The following is a 14,714-nucleotide window of genomic DNA, read 5'->3' as shown; positions in this document are numbered from 1 at the left end:
CTAGTTGATTTACAATGTTGCGTTCATTTGTGCTGTACAGTAAAGTGATTCAGTTATACATATATAACTGGGCCGGGCCTCTGCTCCAGGGTATTACTTCGAATTTTAAACTACTAGAATATGAATCACGTATTCATAGATTATTGACTATAAATGGATCTCGAACGGGTCCTGCATTTCACAGATGAAAAAACTGAGGCCTGGGGACATACAGCTAGTTGATTTTTAGATTTAAGACTCCTACAGCTCATTTTCAGATTCCCAGAAAGGGCACTCGGGCAACGTCTTGCCTCCAGACACTTCTACTGCCCCCAGGCAGATGGGGGTCACTTTACTCTGGAAACCTCCACTTTCCTAGAAAACACAGACAGCCTCTCTCACCGCCAGAGCTGGCTGTACTAGGTGTTTGTAGGTGCTGAGCAAACAGAAAGGAACCATAAAGGGGAATTGTGGTGAGATGGGAAATAGGAAGGCCCATCAGGGGCCTCAGGGAGTAAACAGGACCCCTGAGAACGACAGCTCCTGGGGTGCAGGCCAGAGTCTAGGATGGGAGGAAGCGACAGCAGGAACTCAGGTGTGCCCTGCAGTTTTCTCTGAGCTAGGGAACACCCCAAAGCAAGGGCAGCTCTCTCTCTCAGCCATTTTTTAGTCCTTGAATCTCGGGAAATCACCAGAATCTTTTTCAAGGGTGTACAATGTTGTCTGCAGTCAGTAGTCAGGGCCAAGCAGTCTGTATCTAGACAGTTCCTAGGGTCCAATCTAATTTATTTTTAAAAGGAGCTGTTGGTATGTGCCATGGAGTCCACGCAGCTCTGAAGAACTCACTGCTGGTAGTTCAGATTAAGGCGGTCCTGGCTGTGTGTGAAGGACACACAGGGAAACTGCCTTCAGACATCAGCGGGCAGGGCTTCCCTGGGGGCGCTGGGGTTGGGAACCCGCCTGCCAGTGCAGGGGACACGGGTTTGAGCCCTGGTCCGGGAAGATCCCACATGCCGCGGAGCAACTAATCCCGTGCGCCACAACTACTGAGCCTGCCCTCTAGAGCCCGTGAGCCACAACTACTGAGCCCGTGTGCCACAACTACTGAAGCCCGTGCGCCTAGAGCCCATGATCTGCAACAAGAGAAGCCACCGCAGTGAGAAGCCCGCGCACTGCAATGAAGAGGAGCCCCTGCTCTCTGCAACTAGAGAAAAGCCCACGCCTAGCAACAAAGACCCAACACAGCCAAAAATAAATAAATAAAAACAAATAAATTTATAAAAAAAAAATCAGCGGACACATAGCCACACACCAGTCTCCAGCCTTGAAAAGCTTTACAGCTGATATAAATCAGTTCCAAAATGGCACGTTATGGAATTGGCCTCGTCCATAAACACTTCTGTCCTTAAAACACAACAAAATTTCATTTTAACTTTTGTAAAATTGTTCTCCTGATTTAACAACCCTGATTTTTTATCCCCCGTTGAGTTTGTGGCATCTTTGTTTTACTCCAGGTTCAAGGTCAGGAGAACACAGACTGTTCATCTGACACTGAGTTACACAAATCTTTACATCTCTTCAGTTTGAAGGAAGCTGTTTTTTAAAGGCAAAAATCCATTGATAAGCCAGAGGTAGAGCCTTTAGGATAACTTCCCTGAATTTTTCTTTCTGAAGACAAAGTATGCCCATGGTTTTAAATAGTTTGGGCACAGCTCCTGAAAATAGCAAAGAGCATTGCCCACACATCTGTATAATTAGTTGCAGGGAATATACCCTAAATCCACATGACCATTTCTGCAAAATCCAGGGAAGCAGATTCTTCATGGTCAGCACTCCACACAGGCCCTTTGCACAATCACTGAGCATGAAGGGACAAGGGAACCATTGCAACAAGCTGTGCTTGGTTTCCTCATTCTGTCCCGGCCGGTCAAGTGGGAGAGCACCTACTCTCTCCGTGATAAAGATATTCCACTTTACCTGGCACATCAGACACCAGTAAGGTTTCACCAAAATAAATCCAGACAGTGGAGAAGTGAATTGGGAGCCCCTAGTTCTACACTCAGCCCTGCCACTAACTAGCTCTGCAACCCTGGACAGAGCTCTTCACCTCTGTGCCTGGGCTTCCCTATGTGCAAACAGGGAAGTCGGGTCTCCCACATCCCTGCCAGCATGGGTAGTCCGGTTTTACGATATCCACTTGCTAAACTTTCTGCAGTATAAACATGCTGATGCGGCCAAATCTGCCTAGATAGCAAGAGCCGAGTGGCGGTCAGTTATTCACCGAGGACAGTCAGGTGCTCTCCCAGGTCCTGGCAGGTACAAAGGTGACTAAGACCCCTTCATCCAGGAAGAGACTGGTAGTCAACTGGAAGAGACATGGATGCAAACAGTAATTATGAAACTCTGGGGAGGTGTGAGGGAGCTGACACAGAGTATTGCAGGGGCAGATTTGCAGGGTGCTGGGAGGAGAAGGGAGGTCGAAGAGGAAGCCCTGGTGGAGGAGATGCCCGGGAGCTCTGTGCAGGGGATAGCAGTGGAGGGGTGTCTTCAAAGTTCTGAAGCCCATGAGAACCAAGTTCAGCCCAGTACAGAGAACTGCCCGGATCCCTAATGAGGCAGGACCCCACCTCCGTGCTCTGCAGTCCTGGCTGGCTCTTGTGACAGCGGCTCTGATATCCTGTGGGCAGCTTAAGAGGACAGGCCATCAGGACAAGTATTGTTCATTCTCCTCTGAGAAAGGCCCAGGACAGCAGAAGATACAACATGAGTGACGAAGGGACTATAAAGTCAAGCTAAAAGTCTTTTGGAATCCGCATAGCAGAATTTAACTATCCCATTATACCATTGTTGCCTGTCTGTGGGTGGATCTATGAAACAGCTGTATGAAACAGCTCACTGTACATTGCATTACTCCCTTCAGAGCTTGGGCTTTGAAGATGCCTTTCTGGCCACTGACCAAATGCCACTGCCTTTCATTGTGACAGAAGCAGAGAGCATCCCGGTCATTGGTCCAGGCCTCAGTCTCAAGCCTTGGACTTTGCATTGCAAAAATGGGAGACGGGCTGGGACAGAGAGGGAGGGCTGTTTACCCAAGGTCTTCAGGAAATTCGACCAGAGTTTTGGAATTTCTGCTGGTCATCTTGCTGCATGGATAGAATCCCAGGTCCCTGAAAGGTGGTGTGGGAGGACGAAAGTGAGCACACAGGCTCGGTGGTTGAACGAGGCTCTTCTCTTGTTGAACAATTATTAGAAAGTTCTTCCTCGCAGTGAGCTAAATAGGCCCCTTTCTCCCACTCCAAAGCCCCAAACAAATAACCACCCACTGGAGAAAGGCAGTCCAGCCAGCAGGTGAATACAGGCACGCGCTGTAGCTGTGGGTTCCAGTTCCAGGACTCTGGTGGGCACCGTCAGATCCCATATCACCCTATCCTTACGAAGGCTGAGCTCTAGCTTTCTTTAGATGGCCAAGGAAGGGTCCACAGATCAGACATGACTTTTCCACTGTGATAAAAATGCTGTTGGGTCCTGTGTTGTAAAAATGTATTCCTGGTTCAAATCTTGACAGCTTAGTGAAACTCAAAACGAATCCTTGCTGAAAGGCAGCAAAGTCGATGCAACAGCTCAGCAGATGTAATTTTCTGGGACCCACGGATCCAGCGCCGGGTGCTCTGTCCCTCTGCTCTGTAGCGGAATGTGCTTCCTTAACGCAGTAGACGGACTCTTCCTGAAGCACCAGTCCCATCTCAGGGCTAACAGCTCTCATTAGAGCCCATCTGCAGCTTGTCTCCTACCTGCACAGGAGAGGAATCCCATCTTGCAGCAGATGGTCCTGTGATGTCTTCTGCTACAGGAAACCTCGTGTCCAATCTCATTGGGTTGAGCGGACCACAAGCCAGGGTTCCCAGAGCGGCTTTATTCTGAGCGGCAGATATTTGAAGGAACTCCCTAGAACAGGAAGAATGGTTTCTGATATCAAGCGGCTGTTTCAGATTGGGACGAAATGCACAGCAGTTCTGGGGACCCACCCTTCTTACGTGGCCAGAGGACTTCAGCTGGCGCTTGAGCCTCCACATATACATGGAAGCTGTTCTTCCCTGTCTGCTGCTTCGATCTTCACCTTTGGATGGAGCACAGAAGTACTTACAGTGACCGGCAGGTTAGCCAGCAGCCCTATGGACAGGACGCTCTCTCTGCACTTTTCAGACATTTCTGCTGTTTGATTACGCGTGCAAAACCAGCTGAGCCCCAAAGAGCAAACAGATTCCTGTGGAGCAGGCTGTGAAATTCCCAGTTAGTGGGACACGTATGCAATCTGTGCTTCTCTGAGACACGGTTAAGGCTCGACCATTCCTGGGGGAACATCTCAGGGAACAGAATTCTTTGTACGCTATGCATGCCCTTCACTTCTCTCAGATCCCTTTCCAAAAAGGTCATCACCACTAACATCATGGAAGACCTATCTTTTTCTGCCTCTAAATGTCTCAGGTATCTGTTTTAGGAACAGACCAATAACAAGATAGATGGTGGATAGATAGGTAGAGATGCATGCAGTTTCAGACAGACACAATTTTTGGACTCACAGCTAACAGAGCACTCGGCTAGTTGCTCAGAAAACCTACAGTGCAGGGAACCAAGCTAATAAAATGATTCAGTATTTTTGCTGTGCTGTAAAACTTAATCTTTTAGATTGTTTAAGCAAGTCTTTACAACTTGATTTTAAGATACAAGGATACTTGGCTAAGCCTGGGTCTGCTGGGGGGAGGGAAGATGTGTAACATTATAACATATTCATGGGGGCTTCCCTGGTGGCGCAGTGGTTGAGAGTCCGCCTGCCAGTGCAGGGGACGCGGGTTCGTGCCCCGGTCTGGGAAGATCCCACATGCCGCGGAGCGGCTGGGCCCGTGAGCCATGGCCACTGAGCCTGCGCGTCCGGAGCCTGTGCTCCGTAACGGGAGAGGCCACAACAGTGACAGGCCCGCGTACTGAAAAAAAAAAAAAACATATTCATGGGAAATACAAACACATTTTCACCTACTTATGACAAGAGTGGCTTACTTGGGAAAACCCATTTTACTTAAAACTCGCCCAGCAATGTCTTAAAATGTTCAAAATAAACTAAAGCCTGATTCATAACTCTGGTTAACTGCTCTCTGCTTCTTCTGTCAACCTAAAGCTCTAAATTAATGCAAACGCCAAAAGGGGGGCGATATAAACATTTACCCCAGTGTAACTGGATGCCACTCTGACTTTTGCCCTTTAAAAAGGTTTCATTTTCTAATCGCAGAATCTCAAAGATGAAAAGCATTCAGGACGATGGAGTCCAACCCCCTGCAATGCTGGAGTGATATCTTTTACGACCGCCTTACAGCCTGCTCATTGGTACTCTGAATGAAGATGCCAAGTGGCACAGGGCTGTATAAATACGCTGTGCTTCTAGGCCATTCCGCCATCTACCTTCCAATAAAGTCCTTCAGTGTGTGCTGACGTCTAAAGAACTGCCCCTTGGATGCTAAGCGAGCATCCAAATACCCCCCCAGGGGCTGGAAGCTAGTTCTCTCCAAGACACCTGTTTTCTTTATAATACAGTTAGGTATCAGATATGCCCTAATGGGAGTCGGTAGTGAATTTTAAAGTAACACTTGGGTCATCATTAAACCCCCTAACATTCTATTATGAATGCAGTTATTCCTCAGGAAAATTTCCTAAAATGTACAGAAAACTATAAGAATGAAGATATTTGTCACCTTTTCATTATCATAGGAAAAAATGGGTGTAATATAGTGTCCAGTAATAGGGGAATAGCTGAGACTCTCACAATGTAATCCACCAGCCCCAGTTCTGTGCAGACTATCACAGAATGTCCATGCAGGTATCCCTGTGGAATCTCACTGCCCCAGAGCTACACAGATGAAACAAAAAATAATCCAGTAAGTAGAAAACCGTGTCACATCAAGGGAACATTCTTAGGAGATGTCATCAGTTAAAAAGCACGATCTGGGCTAACGTGACACAGTGATCACACCTGTGTAAACACATCTCTGGGGGAAAGACGGGAAGCATCATCTCAGTCTGTTACCGAGCAATACTTCGGGAATTTATCGTGTATCTCTGTGCCTCTGCCTTTCCCCAAACCCCCAATTACTGCCCTGTTGATTTACTATTTTGCTTTTTCAGAAACTATTTTCATTTCTTCCATTACATTCTTTTACTTCTCCCATTTTCTTATTCCTTTTAACGTCTTCTGAGCCAGAACCCACACATTTAACTTTCTTTTGCGTATCCAAATGTACTTAAATGACATTTCATGTTTTTTCTTTTTTTTCTCTTTGGCCGGGCGGCTTGCAGGATCTTAGTTCCCTGACCGGGATCAAACCTGCCCCCACTACAGTGGAAGCGCGGAGTCTTAACCACTGGACTGCCAGGGAAGTCCCATTAAATGACATTTTGTCTTAACCGACTGTAGGCCTTAAGACCTATGAAAGGAAGGAGATCAAAGGGTATCACTGTGATTACGGTTCTAATTTTTGCAATGCTAATATTTCCAGTCATGATTTTTATTTTCAATAGTAGTTTGTATTTGCAGCCAAAGGGAAGCCCAAATTAGTCATTCAGTAATTCATAATTCATTTAATTCTATTTTTTATTTCATACATAATTCAGTCTTTTTCAATCTATCTACCTAAATCTATGTAGTTTTGATCTTCGACTCTGTGTGTGTGTGTGTGTCCCTGAAATAGGATAACATATTCTGTCACCATCAATACATACTAACATTATTGCAAGCTTATTTCAGTACAAGCTGTGGACAGGGTTGGTGGGGGTCCAAAACACTGGCTGATTGAATTATTCCAATGACCCTGAGTCATTGAGTAAAAGAAACCAGACACAAAAGAGTACGTGATGTACAGTTCCATCTTTATAAAGGAAAAAATAAACCATGGAGACAGAGCTCTCCATACTGATTATATTTAAGGGGATAAATAATGACTAGGAGACGGCACAGAGGAAGCTTCTGGAGTGTTGGTATATATTCTGTATCTTGGTAGAGATGGTGTTACATGTATGATTTTACTTTACAGAAATTAAACTGTACATTTTAATCTTTGTGCACATAAAGACACACGTGTTATACTCCGATTTTTAAAAAAGTAAAATAATTCCATTTACAATATGATCAAAAAGAATCAAATACTTAGGAGTAAACTTAACTGAGGAGGTGAAAGACTTGTATATGGAAAACTACAAAACATTCCTGAAAGAAATTAAAGACGCAGACAAATAGAAAGACATCCAGTGTTCGTGGAGGGGAAGACTTAATGTTGATAAGATAGCAATAATACCCAAAGCTATCTACAAATTTAATGCAATCCCTATCAAAATCCCAACAGCATTTCTTTTCAGAAATAGGAAATTCCATCCTAAAATTCATATAGAATCTCAAGGGATATCAAATAGCCAAAATGATCTTGAACAAAAGAGAACAAAATTAGAGGTCTCACACTTCCTGATTACAAAACTTATTATAAAGTTACAGTAATGAAAACTGGCGTGAAGGGTGAAACTGGCATGAAGACATATAGACCAATGGAACAGAATCGAGAACCCAGAAATAAACCCTCACATGTGTGGTCAAATGATGTTGACAAGGGTGCCAAGACCATTCAGTGGGGGAAGGGACAGCCTTTCTACAAATAGCGCTAGGAAAACTGGATATCCACATGCAAAAGAAGGAAGTTGGATCCTAACTTTACAACATACGCAAAAATTAACTCAAGATGAATCAAATATCTAAATGTAAGAGATAACACTATAAAACTCTTAGGAGAAAGCATAGGGGCTTTATGGCATCGTATTTGGAAATGATCTCTTGGATAAGACACCAAAAACACAGGCAACAAAAGTAAAAATAGATAAATTGGATTACATCAAAATGTAAAACTCTTGTGCATCAAAGGACACAATCAACAGAGTGAAAAGGCAACCTGTGGAATGGGAAAAATATTTGCAAATCATATATCTGATAAGAGGTTAATATCCAGAATATATGAAGAACTCCTATAACTCAACAACAGCAATAAAAAGAAACACTGGAAAAATAAGTAAAGGACTCGAATAGACATTCTTCAAAGATGATATATAAATGTCCAACAAGCTCATGAAAAGATGCTCAACATCACTAATCACGACAGAAATGCAAATCAAAACCACAATGAGATATCACCTCACATCCATTACAATGGCTAAAATTTAAATTTAAATTAAAAAAACCCAGAAAATAATAAGTGTTGATGAGGATGTAAAAAAATGGGAACCCTTGTGCACTTTTGGTGGAATGTAAAATGGTACGACCACTATGCAAAACAGTGTGATGATTCCTCAAAAAATTAAGCATAGAATTATCATATGATCCCGTAATTCCACTTCCGGGTATATGTACAAAAGAATTGAAATCAGGGTCTCAGAGAGGTATTTGTATATCCATGTCCATAGCGGCATTATTCACAATAGCCAAGGGGTAGAAGCAACCCACATGTCCATCAGTGGATGAGCGGGTACACAAAATGTGATATGTACAACGGGATATTATTCAGCCTTAAATGGAAGGAAATTCTGACACATGACACAATATGGGTGAACCTTGAGGGCATTATGCTTAGTGACGTAAGCTAGTCACAAAGGGACAAATACTGTATGATCCCCCTTATATGAGGTGCCTGCAGTAGACAGATGCATAGAGACAAAGTAGAGTGGCAGTTGCGAGCAGCTGTAGGGAGGGAAGAGTGGGGAATTGTTGTTTAATTTAGAGTAAGTACTAAGTTTCAGTTTTGCAAGATGAAAAGAATTCTAGAGATTGGTTACACAGCATTGCGAATGTTTTTAACACCACTGAACTGTATACTTAAAAATGGTTAAGATGGTAACTTTTATGTTATGTGGATTTTACTATGACATTTTAAATTTTTTTAAAGAAATAAAGCAAACAGAGAGAGAGAGAGACAGCGTGAACTTTTGGATCCAAACTTAGCTGCACTTGAGAATCATTTGGAAATTGTTTAAAATACAGTGCAGTCGCATTTTAATGCAAATTTGCAGTCACAAAATACAGGTATGACTAATGTTTCATTTATGCATAAAATTTCAAATAATGTGACTCCCTCGAGATTTTAAAAGTTAAACAAGAATCACAGTGTCAACTCGGAGAGGCCAAGGGAACTAGAAATGCTAGGTGGCAGTGTTCACATGAGCTGGCAAATAGAAACGTGGTGCTACTGTGGGAAAACAAGTCAAGATGTGTAAATGTTGAATTATGGAATGCTGTCAGGAATGACACCCTCATACAAACTCATACAAACCATTCTCTACAGAATCCTAGGCCCCTCACAGGAAAGTATGATTGAATATGTCTGAGCTGAATCGAAGCAATTCGTAGTTTTAAAAGTTCCCTGAGATTTCCAAGACTGATGGTCTGTGCATCACTGTTTGAAAACCAGTGGTCCCCCGTAAAGCAATTAGCACATTCATTCTGTAAAAATAAATTATTTATTAACACACATCACGAGCCAAGCTCGGGGGATATAAGATGAAGCAGAAATATACTGACCACCCGGAGCTTACGTTCTAGTGAAGTCAGATGATTAAATTAGCAGTTACAATAAAGGGTCCTATACGTATGATGGGGCGTCCAGGGCGTTTGGGGAGCACATATCAGGGCACTTCACTGAAGGGAGTATATGAGCTGATACCCAACGGACGGAAAGAAACCAACTAAAGAAGGAGGAAGAGTGTCTCAGGGGAATAGGGGATCCGATGAGACCCAGAGCGGAGAAAGAAGGAACACTGAATCCAAGTGACTGAAATGAGTTCCAGGTGGCTTAACTTCAGAGTAGGGGTGGAGAAGTGATGGATAAAGGCTACAGGATGGGCAGAGGCCAGGTCGGAAAGGACCTGGTGAGTCTGTGGGGAGCTTGACCCTCATCCTAAGGGAAAGTGAGGGAAGAGAAGGATCTCTCTGACTGCAGCGTGGAGTATGGAATGGATTGAATTGGAGGAGAGGCAACCGTGGAGAGAAGCTCAGATTCCAGTGACCGTAGTCCAAGTGAGAGGAGACAGAGGCATGGGCCAGGTGGTGGTCATGGCAATGAGATACTTAGGAGAAGTAACCTGTAAGCCTTGTTGATGAATGAGATGTGAAGAGGAAAAAGGAGACGTTAAGAATGATTCCAGAGTATCTAGCCAGTAGAAGAAATATGAATCGTGGTACCTTACGGTGATTGAGGATTGAGGGGAATTTGGGGAGTTCACTTGGGGAGGCTGAATTTTTGGTGTCTGGGAATGTCCAGGATGCAGATGGTACCAGACAGGAGAAGCATCCTGACTACAGAGTCACTGGCTGGGCTTTGAAACTCTGACAGTAGATTAGACTGCTCAGTGACTGTTTGTAGGGTCAAAAGAGGGGGACCTAGAAGAGAACCCTAGGAAAATACCAAGGAAGTCTTGGGAGGGTGTGGACAGGTAGGAGGAAACCCAGGGGAGTGTGCTGAGTTGTAAGCCAAGAAGGTTGGTTAAAGGACGAACAGTCAACAATGTCAAAGGCTCCCAAAAGTAAGACCGGGAAGCACCCATGGGATTCAGCAACTGGGAGGTCATTGGTAATCAGTCTAGGAGTTTGGGTGAGTGGTGGGGACAGACACTGGATCAGAGAGAGCTGAAGAGTGAGAGAGGTGGTCACGGGGACATGAATGCAGCTGACGGTTCTAAAATCTTGCCTCTGAAAGAGGGGAAGAGAGAGGAAAAGGGGCTGAAGGTGCTTGCTCTTGCTCTGGGGGCGTCTTTTAAGGTTGGCGAGGCTTAGACATGTTGAAATGGTGATGGAAAGGATCCAGAAGAGAGAGAAAGATGTTGCTAACACCATTGATATCATAGCAAAAAAAAAAAAAAAGAAGAAAAAGAAAAAGAAAATTACACGGCAAACAGAAATATCAACACGTCAGTTAGATGAAAGTTCCATTCATAGACAGCCAAAAGGGAATCAATTCAGTTGAATTGGTTTCATGGTAAATTTAGTGATTTGAATGTTTTATATTTACCTGCTGCTGGTTTAGAAGCAACGTAAGACTCTGGGTTCAGCAAGGATCCATTGGGAGTGTTCACTGAGGAGTGAGCACAGGCTGCAGGTCTGGCTCCGCCACTGTCTGATTGAACTTGAACGTGAGCGCGTCATTTAATCTGTCTGAGCTACAGCATCCTTATCTGTAACTAGTAGGGTTTCTCTGTATCTGTGGCTTTCAAACTGCACCCCTCAAAGCTATCTCAGGGTACTCACTTTGCAGCTTCAGTCACAGCAACTTGACCTCTCGTGTTTTTAAATAATTTTTATTTTTAGCATTTTAATACTTGCACATACGTTGGAAAAGCAAATGAATAATAAAAGAATTATCATTAAAAAATGGTAACTCCTGTTCCACACCCACTCACTCTCAGTCACTCCCAATTCTCCCTATTTTGTTTTATTTCTCTTGGGAGCCTTAAGTCTTATCTTTATCCCTTTTTGCTACAAGTATATGTCTTGTCGTGGCTCTCCATTTTGCTTGGTACTTGGTGAGTCCTTTCATTATGAAGACCCATGTCCTATAGTTCTAAAAAACTTTCTTGAATTATTTATTTTGTAATTTCCTCCATTTCATTTTTTCATTTTCTCTTTCTGGTGTTTCTTTTTAAGTTCAATATTGGACCTTCTGGCTTGACCTTCTCATATTAGCTTTTCTTTCTATCTGTCTCGCTCTCACTTTCACTCTCTCCCCCTCCTCAAGTTTATCTTGACTGTATATTCTAACTCTTCTATTAATTTTTAAAATTTGCCTATTCTGTATTTAATTTGCAAGATTATTTCCATTTTTATAGCCATTTGTTCTTGTGTCATGGGTGCAATTTCTTCTCTCTCTAAGGATATTATATCTTTCCCAACCCCGACTGTATAAATCCTAGCTATCCTTAAAGGTTTAACTCAAAATCTTATCTTTTATGAGACCTTTTCCAATCAGTCCAACTCTCTCCACTTGATGGGAATTCTATAGCATTATTATATTCCACACCACCTAATAGGTGATTTTATTTAAACTTGCATTACTTCCTATTGAAGAATCAGTCTTATCTTCCCAATTTTACCATAATTTTTTCGAGAGGAGGGACTATTCACTTGTTTTGTATCAGCTACAGTGTCTGGAATTGTGACTATAACAAGTGATAAACAGGTGCTTGTTGATTTGAATTAAATGGCAAGCCATCCTAATCCCATCAAGCCAGCCTGTCCCAGTCAGAGTTCTTTAAAGAGCACTGAGAACATAGGTTTTTGTTAAATAATATGAGTGAGATTTTTACGGTTTTCCCTATCTTTCACATTGTTTCATTCACACAATTCGGTAGCAATATTTTAGCGACTTGCTTTTTAAGTCTTCCTTGAAGCTCTCAATTTAGATTTCATAGGAGAAGCACAACTTTCTTTTCTCAGTCATACTTCATTGGTTTAGGAAATATTTAATTGAATTACACGCTTGAAACAACCAAGAACAGTTGACACAAGCAGGACTGGAAACAAAGACATTGAAATCTTGGCCAACACATGATTCAGTCAGTAGGAACCGCAGGGCTTGGGCATGCTGGGCAGTAACCTGCCAGCCTCAGGCCTTTATTGTGCCAGGAATGAAGGGCATTAGACTGTCGCGTCAGCCAAGTGGAAATCAGGCAAGAGAGTATCTATTGTCCTCTATTCTTGATACACTTGGGTCCCCTTGCCATCAAGGGTATATGTGGGCCATATACCCAAGCCAGCTGACATGGATTAGTGCACAGTGTTTGGTCTTAAAACAGCACTAGGCTCACTGGCTCAGGGATCAATCATCTTGGTCTCATTAGAACCAAGATCTGCCCACCTGGCCTGTAATCCCCTGACCGTGAGTCCTCAAAGGGCCAACAGAGCTCTGCGGGGCCCAGAAATCTTGCCTTTTCCATCTCCAGGATGGGTCCCCACTCTCCTCCCCACTTCTGGTCAACAGCTTGGGCCATTCACTACCCAGCCATGTCTGTACCCCACCCATCACTTCTACAACCATCACACGTTGGATGAATCAAACGTAGATTCTCAGAGAGGACGTAAGGTGTCCCAGTTGACTTTGTATGGCCCCTGCAACAACATGAATCATTTTTTATCATAGTCAGGAGAAACTTGGAAATCCTCCTTGTGTTATGTTCCCTTAAGTAGGGTAACAACCTCTAAGTTTGGTTAAAATAGGTTGACATTAATGACAAGAAAGAATACTTGGATTTCCTGTTGATCATTCTCATCACTTTATAGCCGCCATAATCACAAACATGAAGGAAGCTGCCCCTGGTCACTGTCCCTGGGGGCAAGAAGACTGCCCTGTAAATAGGGGCTGCAGAAAGACCCATGGAAAATGCAGCTGAACTATTGTATGAAAATTACATGGCAGGGCTTCCCTGGTGGCGCAGTGGTTGGGAGTCCGCCTGCCGATGCAGGGGACGCGGGTTCGTGCCCCGGTCCGGGAGGCTCCCACATGCCGCGGAGCTGCTGGGCCCGTGAGCCATGGCCGCTAAGCCTGCGCATCCTGAGCCTGTGCTCCGCAACGGGAGAGGCCACAACAGTGAGAGGCCCGCGCACCGCAAAAAAAAAAAAAGAAAATTACACGGCAAACAGAAATATCAACACGTCAGTTAGATGAAAGTTCCATTCATAGACAGCCAAAAGGGAATCAATTCAGTTGAATTGGTTTCATGGTAAATTTAGTGATTTGAATGTTTTATATTTACCTGCTGCTGGTTTAGAAGCAACGTAAGACTCAGGGTTCAGCCAACGGTGATGAGTTTTCTGTTTCTTCTATTGATATCCCATAGTGGAGCAATGAACAAAGGCAGATTGCATCTGAGATTGATGAAAAGAACAAACAAGATTAAATTTAAAATCACATCACATCCCCTTTGACTCTTGTTTTCCGTTTTCCTCCGTGACTGCTGCATTTTCATGCCGAGTGGCATGGGCTGCAGCTCTTCCCCACCTTAGCGCATATGGCTCATTCTCGTTCCATCTTTTCTCTCCCTGACTGCTCACTCGCTGGTACGTGGGCCACCCTGGGCCCTGTCGTGAGCCTGGACAGTGATGGCTGTGGGGCAGCATGTCCTCACTCATCCCTGTCCTTGGCCGGGCTCGTGGGGCCCGGCAGAACGATGCTCTCCACTCCCACCCAGGGCAGTGGACAGCTGTCTATAGAGCCAGCCCCCTCAGCCCTCTCTCCACACCCTCTGCCCACAGCCTCCTCTTCCCATCTTCTTCTGCCTGGGCAAGGTTGGCTTTCTTTTTCTTTTCGTTTTTAAATTTATTTATATTACTTATTTTATTTTTGGCTGCGTTGGGTCTTCGTTGCTGTGTGCGGGCTTTCTCTAGTTGCGGCGAGCGGGAGCTACCCTTCGTTGTGGTGCGTGGGCTTCTCACTGTGGTGGCTTCTCTTGTTGCGGAGCACAGGCTCTAGGCGTGCAGGCTTCAGTAGTTGTGGCACGCGGGCTCAGTAGTTGTGGCTCGCGAGCTCTAGAGCACAGGCTCAGTAGTTGTGCGCACGGGCTTAGTTGCTCCGCAGCATGTGGGATCTTCCCGGACCAGGGCTCGAACCCGTGTCCCCTGCATCGGCAGGCGGATTCTTAACCACTGCACCACCAGGGAAGCCCGG

The 14,714-nt window shown here is 44.3% G+C and overlaps 1 protein-coding gene across 2 annotated transcripts in view; it reads left to right on the top strand.

Moving 5' to 3' along the window:
* The window catches only part of SLC35F3 (solute carrier family 35 member F3), a 287,899-nt gene that overhangs the window by 257,588 nt on the left and 15,597 nt on the right, over positions 1-14,714 (top strand). The gene's annotated exons all lie outside the window — the stretch shown is intronic.

Source organism: Delphinus delphis, chromosome 16 (assembly GCF_949987515.2).
Source record: "Delphinus delphis chromosome 16, mDelDel1.2, whole genome shotgun sequence".
NCBI classification, from domain to species: domain Eukaryota; kingdom Metazoa; phylum Chordata; class Mammalia; order Artiodactyla; family Delphinidae; genus Delphinus; species Delphinus delphis.
This window is presented reverse-complemented; position numbering and strand designations above follow the sequence as displayed.